The sequence below is a fragment of the Ictalurus punctatus genome, chromosome 4, assembly GCF_001660625.3.
Source record: "Ictalurus punctatus breed USDA103 chromosome 4, Coco_2.0, whole genome shotgun sequence".
In the NCBI taxonomy this organism is placed as follows: Eukaryota; Metazoa; Chordata; class Actinopteri; order Siluriformes; family Ictaluridae; genus Ictalurus; species Ictalurus punctatus.
This window is the reverse complement of record NC_071284.1, coordinates 6,350,736-6,364,924: the sequence shown is the minus strand read 5'-3', so window position 1 is coordinate 6,364,924 and position 14,189 is coordinate 6,350,736. Positions and strand designations below refer to the sequence as shown.

The 14,189-nt window shown below is 38.2% G+C and overlaps 1 protein-coding gene across 3 annotated transcripts in view; it reads left to right on the top strand.

The window, feature by feature from the left end:
- Nucleotides 1–1,142: 1,142 nt before the first annotated feature.
- Nucleotides 1,143–14,189, top strand: part of b3gat1a (beta-1,3-glucuronyltransferase 1 (glucuronosyltransferase P) a) — a 115,195-nt gene continuing 102,148 nt past the window's right edge. For all 3 annotated transcript variants that reach the window (XM_017465209.3, XM_017465207.3, XM_017465208.3), the window contains exon 1: nt 1,143–1,627. The gene's annotated coding sequence lies outside the window, so the exon portion shown is untranslated. The remainder of the gene's footprint in view (nt 1,628–14,189) is intronic.

The window sequence follows — 14,189 nt, the reverse complement described above, 5'->3', positions numbered from 1 at the left end:
CCTGTGGAAAACTAAGGTTGCTGCTAGAAGTGGTATTAATGAGGCCAGCAGGGGATGCTCACCCTATGGTCTGTGTGGAGCCTAATGCCTATGTATAGTGTCCCTGGTGTATGCCTATGTATAGTGTCCCTGGTGTATGCCTATGTACAGTGTCCCTGGTGTATGCCTATGTATAGTGTCCCCGGTATGGTGCATTACGGATGCTGTTGCATCATCCAGGTGGATACTACACAATAGTTGTGGTTGAGGAGGACCCCTCCCCATACAATGTAAAGTGCTTTTAGTGTCTAGAAAAGCGCTATATAAATGTACCTCTAACTAACTAACTAAATCTGAAGAGATGTATTTGGAGTCTCGGGTGGTTATAGATTCTGTTGCAAGATTTCGATCAAGACCGAAATCGATCAAGATACGAGCTCCTACTAAGTGATCCTCAGATATACCCAAGCCAACTGTGAGATACAGTATAGTTTCTCCAGTGGGTCCTGAGTCTGCCCCGAGGTCTCTGTTCAGTGCTAGTGCCTGATATAGGTCTAGCTGGATCTGACCAGAGGGCATCCTTGTACGGTGCCCAAACCACCTCAACTGGTTCTTCTCAATTTGGATTAGCAGTAGTTTTACTCCAAGGTTCTTCTAGATTATCAAGCTTTTCACCCTGCAAGTAAGCCCCAAACCCTGTGGAGGGATCTCTTTTCTACCACCAGTACTTGAGACCTTATACTTCTGGTCTATACCCACAGCTTATAACCATAGGTGAGGACCTGAGAGCTTCATCCCACAAAATAGACTCTTTGAAATCTTTAAGAAGCATCCATTTTAACCTGGTGGTGGAGTGTGGATTAAAAAAGTACTTTTGACATAGTCAGGATTCATTGTGTATATGTACAGAGAATAAACCAGAAATAAATCCAGCTGCAATGCATTATTGCATTAACCTTACAGATTAGAGAAGGGAGAAGAGCTGAAGAGGGAGAAGTACCTACACACATATTACCCACAGAGTCCTTTACCTCCTCCTTTCTCCCTCCTCTCTCTTCCCCTCCCTGCCCTACTCTCGCTCCCCCCGCCTTTCTCATTTCTTTGCGACAGCCCACCCTGCTACAAGCTGTAATGGTACAGGCCATTAGCAAGACCATCGCAACTGGAGGAGGGGGGCCCCTCAGCCTCAGCGAGGAGGCGACTTTGGATCCACATGAACACATTCGCAGATGTCTCACCATGCGTTCTGACAGCCTGCCTCCACCACAGCCATCTCACTAATCAGAGAGCAAGAAAAAAGGACAGAGAGGGCAAGCATCACCCCGTTGTGCCTTCTTCTCGCCTACATCCATCCTTCATTAGTCTTTAGTCGTGAGAGGTGTGGAGAGAAAGAGAGCGTGTGTATGCCAGAAAAGGACATCAGGAAAATACGCCGGCAGCTTACGTCCTCAAGCATCAGATTATTGAATCCTGCTTTCCTCAATGCTGGACTCTGAACATTCCCAGCAGGAGAGAAATAAGGACATGATTAGAAGGCAGTCTGCAATTTGAAAGGAAACAAAGGAAGGAGGAAAAACAAGCTGGCAATAGAGTAGATGGTTTGAATGAATGAAGCAGAATGTGGAGGGAATAGAGCTGCCTGAACGAGGTAAGAGAGCTTTCTGTCTTGCTGTAATATATAGATTTTTAAAAAATCACAATGAAAACAAGTCAGAAATGTGCAGCATTGAATAAGCAGATAGTTATTACATCCTGAGACTGGAGACTCTTTCTGTTGACATTGTTATATTGAAGTTAACTGGAAAACAAGGCTGACATTTGTTAAGCTGACCACATGCATAGGCTGTTGACAGGAACCTTAAGCCCGGAGCGGAGAAATGACTGATTGTCTTCATTGAAGCAGCACACAAAGCACTGAGGTATTTGCGAGGCAGACTCATGTACCAGTTGGGAATGGTCATGGGCATAAATCTAAGTCAATGCAAACTATCTTTGGATGTAATATGATGAATTGTTACAAAATGCACAATTAATGATCACATAATGAAGCCAGATCAATTAAGGGTATCTTATTAAGACGTCTCCATTACCGAGAAGAAGAAGTTTTCTCTTGAGTCTGACGGCAAGCCGTACAGTAATGACTGCAAACTGTCAGTACTATTACCACAACAGTGTCCTCAAGACACACGTGAACGGTTTCACTTGAAAATTTACCTGGATAGATTGGGTGTACAGTTATTACAGGTTTATCACATTCTGTGCCCTTCCCCCAGTCTGACCCAGAGAGGCAACATGCTTCTCACGATGAAAACAATCCAGAGAACAAAGCACACGGGAAGATACAGTACATAAGATCAGTCATAGTAGGTCAGCCTTTTCTTTTCATGACACAGATCCTGATATGGATAAGCTGAAAAGCTCTTGATTACCTACCTGGCTATGATGTACTGATTACAAGCCTGGCTTGTGACTTCTGTTATAAATCCTTTCAGCATTTAATTTGTGATATATGTATTAGAATTAAAAAGCAAGGACTAAAATTCATTATAAGGGTTGATGGTGCTATTTTTTTTTATTAAGGAAAGTTACCACTGAAATATCATTGGAAAGTACTGCTGGATGTTGTTTCGAGCCCAGAAGTTTATGTCAGAATTTTTCAACGGACACTGGAACACACGGGAGAGAATTACTCATGATCGAATCGATGCCATTATGACTTCAGCGATTCCACACTAAAAAAAAAACTTTTCACTGAAAACAAGCAAACATCTGTTTAAAGCAGACTTTGGGCTACTGTCATAAACAGACGCTACCTATCCAGGTTAGTCTCATTTGTCCAATGAAATATTTCATGACTTGCCTCAGTGTGAGCCAAAAATCGAAGGGATTTCAACACAACTTCTTCTGCTGCCGTCTTTTCTAGGCAATTTTAACAGTACATTACAGACAGACCAGAAACCTGCTATTGTACTTGGCATGTAGTCCTGTGTTAAGTTGTTTCTCTTGAATGTGAGAGCCTAGGTGTCCATTTTTAGCCCGTCCTCTGGTCATGTATATGTCAGCGCATTGCCGAGAGAGCTTGGGTATATGTGGCTATGGAGCTTGTATTTCAACTTGCTAAATGTTATCCAGAAGTCCGGTCACATTCACACTGCACATGAAGTCATGAGTTGGGGTCATACCATTCATCACTTGGAAATAATAGGTCATTTATTTCAAAGCGGGGACAAGAGTGTGGTGCGATCAAATAAAAAAAAAAAAAGAATGATTTCCTCGGGAGCTTTATAGCAGAAAAACTACATTTTATAAGTCAAGTGTGCTGCAGACTCAAGCAGCAAGGTGTTTCTTAAAGCCATAATAAGGTTATTATTCCAGGAAAATTCATAAACAGATTTATGAAGCTGCAGTGATGTTGACTACTTTGTAGAAAACTTGTCTATAGGCCGGACACAAGTGTGAACTCAGTATGCGCTTTATTTGGGCAAATCAAAAAATCATATTCAGGGAAGAGTGGGAGTCAAAGCACAGGCAGGAAAAGGTAAACTAGCATAATCCATAATCAGAAACTCTAAACCCAGAGAATATTGAACTAGGAAACACAGAAATCAAGACTTGGACATAACAAAACAAATGGAAAATAAGATAGCAGGGTATAAATAAAAATAAACAAACTAACCAAGGGTTTACACAGAATAGGTTAACACAGCTACTATTGTAGTCGAATTATTCATATATATTTGTGTCGCCTTGTTTCGTTCTCCAAGAGATTTAGTTATGTCATTTGCATTGATAACCTATATTCTAGTTATGTTGATCTTTGGTTGTTGTGTTGTTGTTGGCGGAGTGATATGATGATATATCTATATTGTTACATAAAATGATTTTTCTTATTTTTAATTGTTGTGCAACATCTGGGAAACAAGTTAGTCCTGTTATCACTGATATTATAGCAGCTATAAACAGTCATTCCCTCATAAGCCTCTCCTTTTCTCTGTCCTAAGGCTATCCATCCATCCTCTATACCACTTATCCTTTTCAGGGTCACGGGGAACCTGGAGCCTATCTCAGGGAGCATCGGGCACAAGGCGGGGGACACCCTGGACATGGTGCCAATCCATCGCATGGCACACAATCACACACACACACTCACACACCCATTCATATACTACGGACACTTTAGACCTGCCAATCAGCCTACCATGCATGTCTTTGGACTGGGGGAGGAAACCGGAGTACCCGGAGGAAACCCCCGCAGCACGGGGAGAACATGCAAACTCTGCACACACAGGGCCACGGTGGGAATCAAACCCCCGACCCTGGAGGTGTGAGGCAAACGTGCTAACCACTAAGGCTAATAAAGCAAAAAATAAATCGTAGCTTGTCATGTTACTACGAAACTGCAAAGACTATCCTGTGTCAGAAAATGTAAAATGACAGCTATATTGCTATAAAGTGCTGACATTGGAGACTTAAAAACTTCACCATATCAATAATTACAAGGTTTTTTAATAAGTTTATCTGTAGTATCTGCCAAACATGTCCTTGTGTAAGTTGGTGCTATATAAACTGTACATTAGTTTGAGCATATTAATTTGCATATTTAATATTGCAGCCAGAACTACTATCATAGCTGTGTTATTATAGAAAATTAATCAACAACTTCTGACCAATCAGAATTGTGCATTAAACAGCGCTTTGGTATAATGGATTATATCAGAAAATCTACTTTACTTTGATGATGTTACCTCACATGGTAACAAGCCATTTTTTTTTAACTTTAATTTCATTTTCCTTTTTTAACGTTTCATTATTTCTTACATTAAATAATGAAATTAATTATATCAATTAATATATTATATATATATTATATTATTATATATTAATTATATATATATTAATTATAATAATATATGTTATTAAGCCTTAATATTATGATGCATTTCATGTATTATGACGAGATATTTTCCTCAATATGGTGCTATGATATTTGTCATTATATCAGCCATGTCTATGTTATGTAATAGTGTAACTTGCCAATTACATGACTTCAGGCAGAACGTTGGAGAAATCAATATATAACTTTTTATTTTTTCTCCAGAGCACTTTTTTAAATTACGGCAACACAGGTAACAGGAATAATATTATGTCAACGTGGCAGTCAAAATGATACAATAGACGGGAGAGTGATACAAGTAAATATCATGCAGAACGATTGAAAGAAAACTAAGGAAATACACATTAGCAGTTGCTACCTAACACTGGAGCCAATGACTGTCAACTCTGACAAATTATTCTATACTTTTGGCACTACTGGAATCTCAGAACTGGCTTTTGGCAGACTTTTTATTTGTAAATGCTTAAAAAAAAAAAAAAAAGATTTGTGTTAACACGTGCTGCTTATGGCATCAATATACTGTTTGGGTTCTGCTCCTATAAAACAGTTATGTGTTTCATGAGGGCCTCTGAATGTGCATGCTGTGAATTTTAACCAGTGCAATTGTTCCTTGAGTGACACTACCATGAATGCATTATTCATCTGGTCCAGCGCTGCCACTGAGAGTCACACTGATTCAGAGCAAGAGCGACCCTGTACCAGCCCTGAGAGCTCCACACACAGCCAAAGCCCCAGCGCGCTCTCTTCAATGGTCAGCTAATGAACAGCTGAGAGGCGGAATAAGAGCCGAGGAAGAGAGGAGAAAGCAGGGAAACAGATTGCCAAGCCTCAGGCTGAGATCTTATTGTAGCTTCTTGAATTCTGCACTGCAGGGTTTCGCGCTTGTGTTTGGCAGCATTCTCCTGCCTACATTACTTGTGTGCTTACAATAACATACACACTGTCATCCTTGAACCATGATAATACCCCCAGGAACGACAGCTGTTACCCCAGAAGAGTTCAGCTTATGGCATCTAATATGGGTGATGACGGTCAACTGAGGTTGCCAGATACTTTCCCCTTTGCAGACACCTCCTATTGACATGCTCACCAAATCATTGTGTTCTTAATTGGGTTTGGCAGATGTACAGTCTGTGCATAAACCCATTACATTAACTTTCTTGCAGCTGTATGTCCCCCTGGCTGCGTGAGATGGAGGTTATGATTAAAAGGCACAGTGCTAATTTGTGTGCATGTGTGTGTGTGTGCATGATGCCAGTCACATTCACATACAGAATCCTGCCTGTTACACCATATCAGTAGACATCACATTCAATGACTGTGATAATACATGCCTTTCTAGAACACACAACATGACAGAGCCCATCATGATTAATAACCAAATATATAATGTAATATAATATAATAATAACCACACGGTGTTCACACAGACAAAGCAATACAAAGCATATATATATATATATATATATATATATATATATATATATATATATATATATATATATATATATATATACACATATATGCGCAACACGGCACTGTGATTTCAGTGAAAGCAGTAAGCCAGCAAGCGACAATGAGACAAGAGATATTTGAAATAAGATTATCTCAATTGTTTGCAAATTACGTGTGGTGCGGTAAAGTGACAAATCCAAATGATTAGCTCAAATGATTTCTTGGACCAATTCTATTAATCTGACTGGTTCTGTAATAATATAGTCCGTCTCCCTAGGGGGTTAAAGACTTAAATTTAACCCTAGGGGGTTAAAGAGTTACTTATTGTCACACCTGACAGTTCTACTCCACACCACCAGAGGTCCCCATCAGTGGGGCAGTGGTGACTCAACGGTTAAGACTCTGGGTAACTGATCAGAAGGTTGAGGGTTCAAGCCCACCAAGCTGCCACTGTTAGGCCCTGGAGAGAGGCTCTTAACCCTCTCTGCTCCAGGCGTACTGTATCATGGCTGACCCTATGCTCTGAGCCCAACTTCCTAACAAGCCGGTATATGCGGAAGAAGAATTTCACTGTGCTGTAATGTATATGTGGCAAAATAAAGGCTACTTCATGACTTGAGCACTGTCCCACTTCTGGGTTACCTTGCTCACTTGATTCCCATCACCTCCTCATTCCGAAACACAATAGAAACACAGGTTTCTGGTTACTCTTTGTGAAATCTTACCTACTCTTGCAAAAATTCTTAGCCGTTTGTTATTACTTGATGGGCATTCTGTTATTTTGAAACTCAGACTGTTTATCGTGGATTTTTTGCCTGCTCCTTTGGATTAGTTCACTGGTTGACCTAGCTTGTTTTTCCAACTACAATTTAGTGTCAGATGTTGATCCACAATCTCTGCACTTGGACCATACACATTTGTTGTGTGATTGTTACACGTATATGTCTCCTTCTCGAAATGCTACAGCTGAAGTGTATGTCTGGTAAAGGCAAAAAGCGGGAGCAAGAAGACAATGGGACCAGAACAATTGAGGGCACATGACAGTTGGTGTTGTTGGTGAAGCAAATGTCCTCCTGTGGCAAACAAAATTGAATGTCTGTGTTACCACAATTGGCAATACACAGTGCTATTTATTCAAGGACTGCAGATGAGACCGTGACTGTGCCGTGCATCACCAATGACAAAGACTTTCAGGCCCACAAAAAATAGTAGGCACTACCTGAAATGAACTGAGACAGATGACCAAGACTAAAGGGACCCCATGTCCTGAGGCCAAGTAAGACCTGTCTTGGTGTGGTTTACTATTCTAGTGAGCACACTTGATTGACATCTCTTTGTCTGAGACTCCGAGCCTGCTTTACCAACAATAGTGCAAGAAATTCAGGATTGTTCGATCCAACATATAAAAGCCTGTTCGAGTCCTCAGCTCTAAGAAGCCTTACTACACTGCGGTATTGAAATAGCTTTATTTGACATGCATATGACAAAAACACTGATAATCATTCTAAATTGGATAATAGACAAATGACCTTTAAAAGCAATAAAATCTCCTGCTAGTCAATTTAATTCTGCTAAGTAGCAATCTTCCCTTGAGGCTGTATGTACGCCTGGTCTCAATTTATCCCAACATTCCCAGACCAGGAGCAGATTTGCCAGCCTGGTAACAGCATTCGATAAGAATTAAATTTGATTTTCTAATCCTGTAGTTTCACGTTTTTGTGATTATGGCTGTTTCGTCCACTGGAGTCAGGTCCAGTCATATTTAATTCGAGGCCTACATGCGTAGCATGAAATAAGATAAACATAACAAAGTTTCTGGCTGAAATTACATCTCCTGTTTTTTTAGGGGGGATGGGGGTTAAATGTTGATGCCACATTTGTTATAATGAGGCTTATCTGGCATGTCATCAGCATATGTTCATTTTGAAGCAGAATAGTGTTTGTGAGATAGATAAGTGCTTTGTTGTCACACTTCACTGCTCCTAACCCACCAAATCTGCAAACAAATAAAGCACCTTATGCATTAGTCCTACTAATTCCTTTATCGGAATTTGTCATACCAACCCATCTGTGCACAACCAGCTGACAGACTTGTATCTGTGTGTGAGGTTTTCCTGTTAATTTAGGAGCACAAGACACAACATTAACATAGCTTCATGCACTTCGTTGTTGGATTGTTGACAATGCACACCCTGATGTGATGCAATAGAAAAGCATTCACCCTTTCATCCGCGATCAGACGTTTGAGTACCGATGATGCCACAGCCATCCGTGAGAGCCAAGGGAAGCAAATTGTCCATGACTAATAACACAACTCTTTCATATTGCACCACAGAAGGTAGTCATGACAAATACAGCCTTCTAACAGCAACATGAGCGGTGTTTTGTATTTCAGGAGGATTAAAATTATGACAATTTCAGGGCCATCATTAAAAAACATTACTCTGCAATTTATATTCTGGATGATGTGATCAAATCTAATGGCAGTCCAGTCCCATGAAAGAAACCATAATTATGATGGAGAAAATTCAAATATCAAATTTGACTGAAACAGCCTGAGGGTTAAGTGCACTACAAAAACAGTCCAATATCTGTGTGTCTAAAAAGATCAAATATTCAGTTGCTGCCTCTTGCCCTCGGCTTTAATTGGCTGTTTAAAAAAGCAGGACTTTTTATTCAACCTCAATATGGCTGGCTTTCATTTACATAAGTAAGCATCTTCACATTCTTGAATACAGTCAGTGCTGCACAAATGTTAACAGGAAGAAATGTGAAGCACAATTACGACTCTTTCAGCTTAAATTTATCACTGAGAAAATTATTATTTAATATGGGTATCTCTGACCAGAGATACAGAACATGGTCCAGTTGTAATGTGTCCAGTTGTCCAGTTTAATATATATATATATATATATATATATATATATATATATATATATATATATATATATATATATATATATATATATTCTATTCTATCATTCTATCACTTTTTGATTTAACAATAATACAGTTTGAACAAACTGTATATTTTAAGCAATATATCTTCATATCTATCATTTATTTATTCACTTCAATACAGTGTAAAGAAAAAAAAACATTGTTGTTTATATTTGGTCAATTTTTAACACTTCAATGTTACAAATTATCTCTGTAATATATGCATTATTTTTAATATAAAATAAAATGTCCTTTAGTGTTTATTAGAGAAATGAGCAGTTTCTTAGGGAGCATAGGTTTAAAGTTGGAAAGATAATTATTATTAATATTTGAATAGTAATTTTCATTCTCTTCGCCTAGCACCTGAAGGTTGGCGTTCAATTCCCATCTCAATCCATTGTACACGCCCTTTTGAACTTGCATTTTCTCCCCGTGCGTCGGGGGTTTAATCCGGGTGCTCCAGTTTATTCCCCCAGTCCAAAGATATGCGTTGTAGGCTAACTGGCATTTCTAAATTGACTGTAGTGTGTGAATGGGTGTGTGGTTGTGCCCTGCAATGTGTTGGCACCCTGTCCAGGACATCCCCTGTCTTGTGCAAGGAGTTCCCTTTGATAGGCTCCAGGCTGTCCGGGAACCTGCGTAGGATAAACGGTACAGAAAATGAATGGATGGATGGATTGTATACTGATGTAGTAAAAATGGACCTAAATAGAACATTGAGCTTTGATGCGATCATGCATATCCAAATTTTCATGTTAAAAATCAGAATTTACCAAATATTTTAATATTTTAAATTGTATCACAATACACATTTCTGAGAGCATTGCAACAATTACAGTATCAATTCACTGACTGGATGTTAAAGTCTATTTTTGTACTGAATTTTTAAAGTTACTTCCTTATCCTTTTTAATAAACATTCATTATTCAGATATTGACTTTGAGATATATTGTTTTTGTAGGTATTTTGGTGCTACTGAATTGTGGCATTACCAAAATATCATTATACTTATCACATATCACATGTACAGTCATGTGAAAAAATAAGTACACCCCATGGATTTTTTTTTTACATATTTGCAAAAATATTATAAATAATATTTCACATATTATCTTCTTTGAAATAGTGCCTATTAATGAAGGTGTTACACTCCATAAAATTACATTTTCAGTAATTTTCAAAAATTAAATTGACAAAAAAAAAAAAAAAAAAAAAAAAAAACCCAGATCAGTGACATGGAAAAAGTAAGTTCATCCCTACATTTATCACACCTAATCCATAAAATTAGAATCAGGTGTTGAAGATTGGGTGCCAGTGATTAGAGCCTACTTAGGGAGTGCAGGTGGAACTGGTCTTATTTATACCCCACTCATACCTAGTGTCTGGTGTTCCCTTTGCTATTGAGGTGTATGGTGTCATCAAGCAAAGAGCTCTGTAATGCTTCAGAAAAAAAAAAGTAATGGATGCCTATGAGTCTGGGAAGTGATTTAAAAAGATCAAGAAATCATTTGAAATACATCATTCCACTGTAAGGAAATTCATATACAAGATTTCAAATGACCTTCAATTTGTCTAGGACTGGCCGTCCCAGCAAATTTAGCCCAAGATCAGACCGTCGGGTGCAAAAAGAAGTCTCGAAGAACCCCAAAATTTAATCAGGATCTGCTAGTAAGTCTTGCAAATGTTCATGTCAAAGTGCATGCTTCTACAATCAGAATGACATTGCACAAATTTGACCTGCATGGGAGGCGTGCCCGGAAAAAGCCTTTGCTGTCTAAAAAGAACATTAGAGCAATACTACAGTTTGCCAGTGAGCATATAGGCAAATACCAGGCCTTTTGGAATAATGTGCTCTGGACAGACGAATCAAAGATTGAGTTGTTTGACCACAGAAACAGCAGACACAGTAACTAAAAAGACAGCTTTTTAGGAGAAGCACCTCATACCAACTGTGAAGCACGGTGGTGGAAATGTTATTGTTTGAGGTTGCTTTCCTGCCTCAGAGTCTGGACAGCTGGCATTCATTGATTCGGCTATGAATTCTGCATCATATCAAAGAGTGCTTGAAAATAATTTGAGGCCATCTTTCTGAAAGTTGAAGTTGAACTGAAAGTGGACCTTTCAACAGGATAATGATCCTAAGCACACTTGGTAACAAATCCACCAAGGAATGGCTCAAAAAAGAAGAAATGGAGGGTTATGGAATGGCCTAGTCAAAGCCTGGATTTAAATCTCATTGAAATGTTGTGGGGGGAATTTGAAATGGGCAGTACATGCAAGAAAACCCTCAAAAGTCTTGCAACTGAAAGAATATTGCATGGAAGCATGGTCAAAAATTCCAGCAAGCCTGGTGGACAATTCTGCAAAACACTTACAAAAAGTTACTTCTGCTAAAGAGGGCAATACTAACTTCTGAGGCCAGGGGTGTACTTACTTTTCCACAGAAGAATATCATGTTTATTGATATCTCTGTTCGATAAATTATTGAAAATCTCATTTTCCGTGTGGTATTGTTCAAGTATGTCAACTTCATTAATAGGCACGGTTTCAAAGATAATCAAATGTTTGCTTGTACAAGTATATCAAAAAAGCCAACAATTTCCATGGGGTGTACTTATTTTTTTCACATGTATTGTGTCTTGTGTATTGATAGGTATTATGATATGATTTTTCACCTAGTCCTATTGGCAGTTCATATTTTTGTTTTTCCATCCTGAAACAAACCCAAAGCAGGTAATTTTTCTACAAGACTTGATTACCTGCTTCAGATATAGCACTGAAATAGAACAAAACCCAGAAAGTTGAGATTGAGGATTAACTGCCAGCATAACGTTTTGTTAAACTTGTTATTATCGTGTTATTATTTGATGCTTGTAGTTAACTACCTGAGGCTAATTCTCTATATTATGTCAGCCTAGCATACCACACCTTCAGGACATAATATATTCCACATTGCTGATATATTAAGCTATTAAGTCGAAAGGCCCAGGCGAACGTTTTACAGCACAGATGTTCGCATTTCAGGCTCATCTACTGAACATCAGTGGCCTTGAAACAGCGGTCTGTCTATGTAACAGAAAGACGAGCCACTGGCTACAATTTGGTTTTGCTCTCAAAGGCGACATAAGAAACGACAAACACTATTCACTGAGAGATATTTTCTAACCCTGGCTTGGTTTGTTCAGTGTCTTGCACAGACACTGCATTCTTAAAGTATTAATTAAACACACTTTTACATGATTAATTAAATACATTAATGCATGTACAGTAGTTGGAAGGGGTGGCTGGAAATTGTACATTTCTACTGGTGTATCCTATGGATCATGGCAATTCAACTCTGGGATCGGCTCCAGGTTCCCTGCGACCCTGTGTAGGATAAGTGGTACAGAAAATGGATGTAGAGATAAGCAGCGCAATTTAATTTATAATTTAGCATTGAACAGCATAAATACGTACATGATATTTGAAAATCCGGTTTTCTCCCTCATGCCATGTAAAGCTTTTTCCTGGATCCAACTTCTTATCAAGTAAATCTGTCACCAGCATGATTGACCATGGTCTTACACACATTTCCTGTGATTGCAGCATCGCACTGAGAATTGCTTGAAGCGCTTGCAGAACTCTATGGGAGCAAATTCAGTTCACTCATCCAGGACACACTCCATTCTAACAGACAGTCTATTTGTCTTATTTAGGCCATCGTTCAGTCTGGAAAGAGTATGCCATTTCAACCCAAAAGCCATTTTTTAAATGTAAGAGTTGAAAGTAAAAGTATTCAACCTTCCAAGGCAATGTGCTCTCTATAAGGGCCACTGTAACACGCTGATAAGTTATTACCTAAACATAAACTGTACAATGTAAGGAATAAAACACAACAAGGAATGTTGCTAGAGAAAACAGTCAGTGACTGTTACGGCCGCAAAATGGATTATTTTACAATAATGGCATATCCTAAAGTGTTTTATTCCTCTTATATCAAAGCAAATTACCAGTGGTTACATTTTTGATGAATTAAACAATGACGCTCAATACTTTATATTCATTTATATTTACATTTATTGTTGTTTAAAGCCCATAAGCAATTACATTATAGCAGCTATAAACATCACTCACTAGCCTCTCTTTTTTCTTTCTATTTTAATTTATATGTTAAATATAAATGTTAAAACTTAAATGTCAAATAAAAATCTCCACACAGAAAGCTTCATCATATAAGTTATTATAAGTATCTTTTTTTGTTGTTGTTGTTAAATAACAATGCATTGTTTTAACTGGTTTATCATTAGGCTTAGATTATGTGATGCTTCTGCCATACAAAGTCCCTGTGAAAGGTCTTACATATTAGAACGAGCACATTGATATGAACCTGAGCTCTGCCTTGCAGCCGAACTACTGTCAGAGCTGCGGTTGTAGAAAACGAATCAACACATTCTGACCTTTTAAAGAAAATCGTAAAAAAAATTATAGTAACTACAGACAAAGAAATGGATCTATTGACAAGTCCGGGAAGTTTATGGTGTTAATGTAACGATTGTTAAATTTATTCATTGGTATTCACGCATATATTAGAGGAACCACGTAGCAACCAAAGGAGAATTTATGGCAACATACTCACATGGCTTATTATTAAGTTATTCATCTTATAGCATATTATTTATTATACACTATGAATTAATAGGTAACTTCCATGAAATGTGTGTAGTTACGAGAGTGCGAAATGTAATTCGGAATATGTTTAATTAATTTGCACTATGTTAGCTTTATTTAAAAGGTATTTACATCTAAATTGGTCAAACTCAGTACAGATCATTTTCAGACATGGGAAAGTCTTTAGTGTGGACAGCTTGGCTTTTTCTCAGTAACATGCTGCATTTTGTGTCTTAACTTCAAGAAAGCAAAAACAAGAGAGATTATGAAATAT